A 9,372-nucleotide genomic window follows, 5' to 3' on the forward strand; every position below is an offset into this window, starting at 1 on the left:
GTACCTGAAACTACTCAATTTCAGCATCACTAGAAGTAGGATAACCAAATACTACAGCCTCTTTAGGTAACACCTAGGATCATTTTTTAATATTCTTCATAAAAAAAATTTTAACCTAAATATAATCAAGCCCTACTCTACAGCTAACTTCCATTTGTAATAAAGAGAAAATAAATTCAATGTCAAAAGGAAGCAAGGGACAAATCTAGAATGTGGCACATTCTGCAGAACGTGACCCAGTTTCAGCCCAAGTCAATGACATGAAAAGAAGCAGCCTAAGGGGAAAGAGCCTGCTCCAGATTCAAAACCCAAGTGCATGAAGGACCTGACTGGATGCAACCTGTGGACTGATGCTGAGTTAGTAAGTCGTGTTAAGGCAGCATTTCTCTAGTCCTTGAGACAGCTAATTAACTAGATTGCAGACTGGGTATTAATGAAGGAACTATTGCTTGTTTTGTTGAATATGCTAAATGCTGTTTTATATAATAAACTATCCTTATTAATAGATGCATTTTTAAAAGACATAGGAATCACAGGGGTGACTAACATATCTGGAATTTTCCTTGACTTCAAACTTTTTAAAACTTCAAAAATTAAAACCAAAACAGAAAGATAAAGGTGGCAAAATCTTGATCTTCCCCAAGTCTGACTGATGGGTATTTCTTATATTAATATGGTTGTGTTTGAATTGGATTTCAAATGGTTAAATTTAATTGTGATGAAATTAATCTCTTCACAAAACTGAATAGAATACACCATATTTTCTGAGTCCTTATAGAAAATATAGAAATGAATACAGTCAACTAAATGTATTAACATTTTGCTTTCTTAGACATGTAAAGGATGTTTGAATTATCATTGCCATATCCAACTGGTATGATTATCTGAGAATATTTATAGCATAAGCCCAGGAGTAAATAAATTTAGCTCAATCATTGTTCATGATGAGCCTAGCAGTATAGTATTTAACAAATGGATCTCATACATGTCACTAGCAACAGCTGCTCCTTTTTTAAGATCTCACTACATGCCAGACACTGTTCTAGGCCCTTTAAATATATTATTTCCACTTTATTCTATAACCTTAAAAAAGTTGCTATTACGTTTTTACAGAAGAGAACTCAGGTTCAGAAAGTAACTTGGTCACAGGCACAGTTCCCTTGGTATTCTTTCTAAATACAAAGACCAGAATCTTCCCTCTACTCTGGAGAATTCTTCCAAACTTTATTCCCTAGAAATATACATGGATTATGCAGGTTATGATTCTTGCCAAAGAAATAACAATGCTCAATATACACATTGCTACAAAATGGTCAATGCACTTTGATACATTTTCAAGTTTGTCAAAAATATTTCTGTAAGGCAGCTGAATGGTGGTGAAAGGACACCACACCTTGATATGCGGTGTCCCTGTGGCCCATCCTGCCTGGATTCAAACCCCAATTCTGCCACTTACAACCTAAGTGATCCTTGGCAACTTGACACCCGTCTCAGTTCTGATATCATTCAAAGGTCAATAGTAATAAATGACTGCTGCAAAAATGGAATACAACCAAATGTTAAAAATCTCCCTTGAGTCTATACTTGGGATATAGCAACTACACATTAGCACCCTTCTTACCCACCTTTTACGGCTTACGCATAACTGAACAATTCCAATCACAACTGCCCTGAACGGTAACCTTCACTGCCGTTAGCAAAAGGAACCAGATACTGCATAATGTATTGCTTTTCTAGGCCCAAGGCATGGGTGCCCTAAATATTTCTATATAAAATTCTATGTTTTAACCTAAACATTATATAAAATCAGGTTGCAATGCTGTTAAAGAGTTGCTGACAATAGCAGCAACATTTACCTTCCACAAATGTCACTTCACAAGCTGCTCTAGGCAAGACTGTTTCATCAGTGGAGCTCACCCTGCCTCTGTGCCCTTCCTCACTAGCAAACACCATGGCTCAGTCAGAGCAGCTCTGCTGCACGGTGGCTATTTCCACTGACAAGATAGAAAGCCAGAAAAATTAATACCTGATCACCATTTGGAGGAAGACTTAATTAAATGCTCTTCAACATGCTATGACTTAGGTAGCATCAAGTTCTGAGGGAGAGCTTGTGATGTACGTGTGATTTAAACTCACACATACCCTTCCAAAGACCTCTAAATGGTTTTTCAAGTTAATATTCACATATTAATGATCGTGGGGGAAAGCACCCTAAGGACAGAGAAAAACACACCACTTGCATTGTTAGATCTAAAAATAAAATTAAGATATGTCTTCATAAAAAAAAAAAAATAACCTATGGGCTATATTTACTAGGATACTCAGTTTGGCCCCAGAGTTAAAAGCAAATCACTTTAAAATAAATGTAGGGCATCTACCTCTCATCTCTAAAGGAGCACTCATGTTCAAAAGATACCAAATTTTCTACTTTTAATTAGTTGTCATTTTGAAGTCAACCTCTAAACAGCATGAAAGGGATCAGCGCACAGGAAACGGAGTGTGACAAAAATCAAGACATGTGAAACACGACATGCCACCTTCTTTCCTTTTGAGATCCCCAGTCCTGTTGCCATATTTGGAATTATAGGCAGGAGACGAAAGACAATTACTAATTGCCCTTCCGTTCTTTTTGCAGTTTTTGGCTGAGGCTGGTTTGAACCCACCACCTCCAGTATATGGGGCTGGCGCCCTGCTCCTTGAGCCACAGGAGCCGCCCTTCCCCTTCCATTCTCAAAGCATCTCCACTTCCACAGGGCCAGTAAGCTGGCCACCAGAGAGTTATCTTGGGAGATTTAAGACCTGCCGTACATACTAAGCCAGTCTTAGAAGTTCTTTAAGGGGTGTTCCAGAGACTTGGACATGTTATATAGCTCCAATGGCTGCCAACATTTATATTTGAAGTCATCACTCACTGGGGATGGAAAGAAAAGAAAATCAAGATGGGAAAACTTTCTGAATTTTAGACAATGGTTAGGATTAGAATGTGTGCATGTTATATGGACTAGTACCTCAAAGTGAATTGAAGCCCCTGTAGATTTTTGTAGACTTAGAAAATAGTCACACGTACAACCTTCTTTCCATACAGCAGAGAACAATGTGAAGACAAGACAATGGCACAGAAATTACATTATGAAACGTATTCGGGAGCAGATTTGTTGCAAACCCTGTAAGATTGAAAAACACACCTCTTTAAAACTCATGGAATGAAATAGCGGTTGTCAACTTCTAAGTAAACATCATAATGGGTACTTATTAAAAATTTTCCATCTTGGAAGGCAGCTTAAGAGGCTCTGATTTAGCAAGGCCTGGAAAGAACGTTAGGAATCTGAATTTTTAAGAAAGCACTCCAAAGTAATTACAAGGCACAAGGCCTGAGAACAGGATTTTGAGAAACACTTCAATGAAAGACAAAAAAAAAAAAAAACCACACACACACACAAACTTGACTCAGTGAAACTAGAATACAGATAAAACCCAAACTTCAAACATACATAAAAAGGGCTGCTAAAAGCAGGAGAGATCAAGTAAAGCTCCACGTTTGAAGAGGCAGAGTGGGGAGCAGAGGCAGAGCTCAGAACTAGCCATCACAGCCCACTTCTTGAAGCTGAAGGACATATTGAGGTGTAAAATTAAAGTCTCTTTTTTTTTTTTTTTTTGCAAAGAACAGGGTACACAGGTAAGCACCACCAGACTGGTTATGGCTCTGAGCAGCAGAGATGAGAGACCTCTTTAGATAAACTCAATTTGTAATAATTAACAGCCGCTGGAGTGAAAGGAGAAACTTTGAATAGTGAAGAGTTCATCTACTGCCTATTCCCTTTGACTTGGTGAAATCAAAGTTTAGACAAAAATCACAAAATAAAGCTAGGCAAAAAAAAATTCCAGCTAGTCTAAAAAGTGATATTGAGGGGCGGCGCCTGTGGCTCAGTGAGTAGGCCGCCAGCCCCATATACAAAGGGTGGTGGATTCGAACCCAGCCCCAGCCAAACTGCAACAAAAAAATAGCTGGGCATTGTGGCAAGTGCCTGTAGTCCCAGCTACTCGGGAGGCTGAGGCAAGAGAATCTCCTGAGTCCAAGAGCTGGAGGTTGCTGTGAGCTATGATGCCATAGCACTCTACCGAGGGTATCAAAGTGAGACTCTGTCTCAAAAGAGAAAAAAAAAAAAGAATGAATGAAAAAAGAAAGAAGTGATATTGACCCTTCCCCAAAGTTAATCATCCTGCTGAGTAATCAAAAAGTAAAACAGGATCTATTGAAAGATGTTGAACATGAATTAGCATAGTTAAATCTTGAAATTATATGCTACTTAATCATCTAATGTATAGACTCATGTTTAAGATTCACACCAAGTATCAATAAAAAAATCAGTGACACCATCATTCTTACAACTGGGGACACGTAACCACCACGAGGGCAAACAAGTGGAATGCAATTATGTGACAGTTGTATCTTTTCCCACAACTCCCCCCAAAACCCACCACGTCATGTCTCTCTCCCTGATACTGAACAAAAGCTCAGGAAACCCCCAAAACTATTCTATTTACTCTTAAGAAGTTACATCGAGTCTCAAGGACATTCCCCATTCAGTATTTACCTTTTCCCATCTCCCATGACAGTCAAAACTGTAAACTTCATTTAAAGATAAGTTTCTCCTAAACCTGCTTAACTCTGTCTACCTTGAGCCAGAAGACAACAATGGCAAAGGGAATAGCAAGGGAATGTCTCGATTTCCAAGGCTTGGAGTTCTTTGTACTTCAGAACCAACCGTGGTTTCCAGCCTCTCCAGGATTAGCGTGGGAGGAGGAGGACCAATCAAGAGTTGGGGATACTAGAGAACCCCGTTTCCTTATTTATAACCTTTCTGATACCAGATGGTTTTCTGTAACAAATAATTTTCCAGTTCTCCACAGATACCAACTGGATGACCTACAATTCTTATGCGAATCGCCCAGGGTCAGTGCAAACACCACAGTTAAAGGTTCAGTCCCACAAGAGTGTCTGTCCATTTCAATTGCCAGTTGCAAGTAGTGGGTCCCCAGGTTATCTACACTTGTCTGTCTACAAATCAAGGTTTCCCATAAGCCCTTCCTCAAGTTTGATAATTTGCTGTAATGGTTCACAGAACTCAAGAGAATACTTAACTGTTACCGGTGTATTATATAGGTTATTACACAAGATGCAGATGAACCACCAGGTGGTGCAGTACGCAGCAAGAAGGGCTCTGAAGGCAGCGCCTTCTGTCCCTGGGCAGCTTGGGTTATACCGCCCTGCCGGGAGGTAGAGAATTTCTTGGTGGGTACATTCATCAACCAGGAAGCTCTCCAAACCCCTGCCTTTAGAGTTTAGAATTGAGGTTCCAGAAGTTAAGAGGTAAGACTGAAGTTCCAACCCTCTCATCATGCCTTCGTCTTTCCAGCAACCAGCTCTATCCTGATGTTAGTGACCCCAGACACTAACATCGTCTTGTCAGCATACAAATAGATACTCATTACTCTGGAGAGTCCCAGGATCTTAGAAGCTCCTGGCTCAGGAACTAGGGACTAAGACCAAATCCTACAATACAAGATGCTCCTATCACCACATCACTTGGGAAATTACAAGAGTTTTAGGAGCTCCATTCCAGAACTAGAGGACAGAGAGCAAAGAAATGTTTCTTATCATAATAGTACAGTTCCCTCTGGGCTTAAATGGTATTTAAAGCTCACACTCTCTCATAGAGAATATCGTGAGCTCTCTGGATACTTATTACTAGAATTCTCTCACCTACTTTTTCATTAATACAAGTAATGCCCCTCTGGCAAAGTGTTTATGACATCCTCGCCATTTGAACCTCCTCTTGTATAGCAGCCCTTTAAACACAGCCCTGTACCAGTATCTTTGCCATGCCAGCGTGGCACTGTGTAGGAGTGGGTCTAATAGTTCCTATTAAAGTGACTAGGCATTCTGAAATGGAAGTTTAGGATTTCTGTTGAAATGACTTTTCTGAAGGTTTTACTTTAAATTTTTTTTATTAAATCATAGCTGTGTACATTAATGCAGTCATGAGGTACAATGTGCTCATTTTACATAGAATTTGAAATGCTTTCATCAAACTGGTCGACATAGCCTTCACAGAATTTGTAGTTACGGTGTTAAGACATTTGTATTCTACACCTACTAAATTTCACATGTACCCTTGTAAGATGCACCGTAGGTTTGGTCCCACCAAGATTCTAAGCCCTTGAAGGCATTTTGGTTGGTGGGAATGAGGCAGGAGAAAGGATGTCTACTGGTCACCAGTAGCAGGAGGCGGTGGGGTCTTTGGAAACAGAAGCTGGAGGGATAGGTCTCATGTCAAAGTAGTATGCAGGAGGGAATGCCTAAGACACCCAAGAGAAGTTACACACATGCCCTACAGTTGGGCACCAACCTTACAAAGGCTCTCCATGGAGAGCAAGTTACCCAGAAAAGCAGGAACCAGTTACACTGGGTGGTCTCTGGGTCCCAATTTACCCTTTCCTCCATAATCAATACATACATATATGAGAAATTAGAAGTGAGAGGCAAAACACATTACTAACCAGGCAATACACATCTCCCAACTCCCTCCTACTAAAGTTGGAGGAGAAATAATAAAACAGACCACCCTGCCTCCCTTCTCCAGGTCCCTCAGTCAAGGAGGACAGAGGGGTAGGTGACAATGCTGATCATGAACACGCAGCACTTACATGACAAGCATTGTTCTAAGTGTCTTGTGTGTACTAACTAATCTCGTCCTTATAACCAGTGAGGTAGATACCAGAGTCCTCTGTCATGAACAAGGAACTGAGTACAGAGAACATTTAGTCACTTGCCCAGATTTTCCAAGCCAGGGGGAAAAGCAAGTTTCCAGCTCTGACTCGGAGTTTATGTTCTTAAATACTACCCTCTAAAGAAACAGTTCAAGTCAAGTTAGACTTATTGACTAAGAACAGATGGGAAGATGACTTGCCCAAGATGCCCCTCAGGGACGGGAAAGGGAGATTTGACTAAAGGCTGGGAATGAAAAAGGATAATTTCATACTGAATGGAGAGTATTCAAGTCATGTCTCAGTCCGGACAGCAAATAGACAAGACAGACATTACCAGCATCTACTTTGCTCTTGTCATCTAAACAACTGCAGTCCACTTTTGAAGCTGTTAACCATAGTCCTAAACTCACTTGGCCATAACCAGCCTCAGTGGGGCCACAGATCTTCCTTAATCTCCACCTACAGCCTCTTCTCAGGCTTCCTTCTTACTAAGACACCCGGTTCCTAAATGTTATCTCCTTCAGTCCTACCTGGACTCCACTTGCTTTTCATCTCTTAAGCCAGAACCCCATTTGTTCAGGCTAATGTCTAATTTCAAGGCCTTACCTTCCTCCTTTATTAAGAAACAGGGTCTCGGCTCAGTGCCTGTGGCTCAAGCGGCTAAGGTGCCAGCCACATACACCTAAGGTGGCGGGTTCAAATCCAGCCTGGGCCAACCAAACAACAATGACGGCTGCAACCAAAAAGTAGCCAGGCGTTGTGGCAGGCACCTGTGGTCCCAGCTACTTGAGAGGCTGAGGTAGGAGACTTGCTTGAGCCCAGGAGTGGGAGGTTGCTATAAGCCGTGATGCCACAGCACTCTACCCAGGGGGAAAGCTTGAGGCTCTGTCTCAAAAAGAAAAAAAAAAAGAGAGAAAGAAAGAAACAAGGTCTCACTCTGTCACCAGGCTGGAGTGCAGTGGTGCTATCATAGCTCTCTGCAGCTTTGAACTCCTGGGCTCACTATAGCCTCCTAAGCCACTGGGATTATAGGCGTGAGCCACTGTGCCCAGCCCTGTCATTTTTATATCTCCAATTTCTTTCTCAATCCTGAAAATTCTGTATTTACTATCCCCATCAGTCTATGCTATAAAAGTAATATAGAACTAGAAGTTAAGTCAAATTTAGAGGTCAGAAGAGATGACTCAATCTAAATCTCAGCTCTGGAATTCAGCAGGATTTGTGAACAGTAAATAAAAGCTCCCAAAAGACCCCCCAAGACTCAATATGTCAGGCAGACACCACAATTCCCTAAGCTTTTATGGTTATATCAGAAGCAAATTTCCCCTAAGCACTTGATGTGCCTTAGAGCGTATCTCTAATACAGAAAAAGACCCAGTTCCTCAGGATTCTCAGGTCGTACAAACCAAGAAAATATTTTTAAAATGAATCTCCAAGTTGCTGACATGCACACATGTACACACCCAAGCACACACATGGAGTGCTTACTTTTTAAGAAGTATGTCCAAGTTCTGGGAAAACTGTACAGGAATTATAGCTTGTTTACTGCTGCTTGAAACAGGAAAGCTTGTCTTGTCTTCTTAGACAGAGACCCCCTTGAGATACTCCTGAAATTGGTTTCTCTGTTTCAGAATGACTCCTCTGATTTGCTCAGTCCTATACCCACTTCCTACCAATATCCTTTGTTACAGCTCAAACCTGAAATCCGTATGTGGTTCCTACTTCAGGACAGGCTTGGAGTGTTTAGATTTGCATAACCACATCAGGAAGTCTTTCCTGCAAGAATGTGCTCTGTCCTCATGGCATATTTTTGCTAATGCAACTCTAAAAACGTTTTCCTGCAGTGCAGATGCAGCCCTGCCCGTTGGAAAGCAGGTCATCTGGACACCCTACTATGCTTCCCCACAACCAGGGAGAAGGCAGACATGACTCAGCATTCAGCATGGACTAAAATGGCCCAGAATCTGTTTCTCAACGTGAATGCCAGTACCCTGATAGCTACATTTAGACTTGATGCAATCCCAACAGATAATCAACTGGAGCCAAGTAGTTAAAACGTGTTATGCATTGGGCACGTGATATTATGCTTTCCAGCTCTGCTTCATCATAAATAAGGCAGACATTAAAATAAATTGGCAATATCACCTTAACTGTACACAAAGAATATTGAGCGCTGTATCCCACAGCTCCCTTAGAATTCCCAATTCAGCAGAGAATTTTAGCTTTGCAATTTTAATAACTACCATCTCTTATGCTCTAAACCAGTGGTTCTCAACCTGTGGGTCGTGACCCCTATGTAACAATGAAAATACATGGCAGCATTAGGAAGGTTGAGAACCACTGCTCTAAACTGAAGGGGTGGGAATGAAGTAGACCCTATTATTCCTACAAGAATGAGTCGGTTATAAAGATCCTTTTCATATAGTCTCAGCAGGTCCAGGCTGGAGGGATAGGTCTCATGTCAAAGTAGTATGCAGGAGGGAATGCCTAAGACCCCCAAGAGAACTTACACACATGCCCTACAGTTGGGCACCAACCTTACAAAGGCTCTCCATGGAGAGCAAGTTACCCAGAAAAGCAGGAACCAGTTACACTGGGTGG

This window comes from Otolemur garnettii, unplaced genomic scaffold (genome assembly GCF_000181295.1).
Source record: "Otolemur garnettii isolate 467f Iridium unplaced genomic scaffold, OtoGar3 scaffold00016, whole genome shotgun sequence".
In the NCBI taxonomy this organism is placed as follows: domain Eukaryota; kingdom Metazoa; phylum Chordata; class Mammalia; order Primates; family Galagidae; genus Otolemur; species Otolemur garnettii.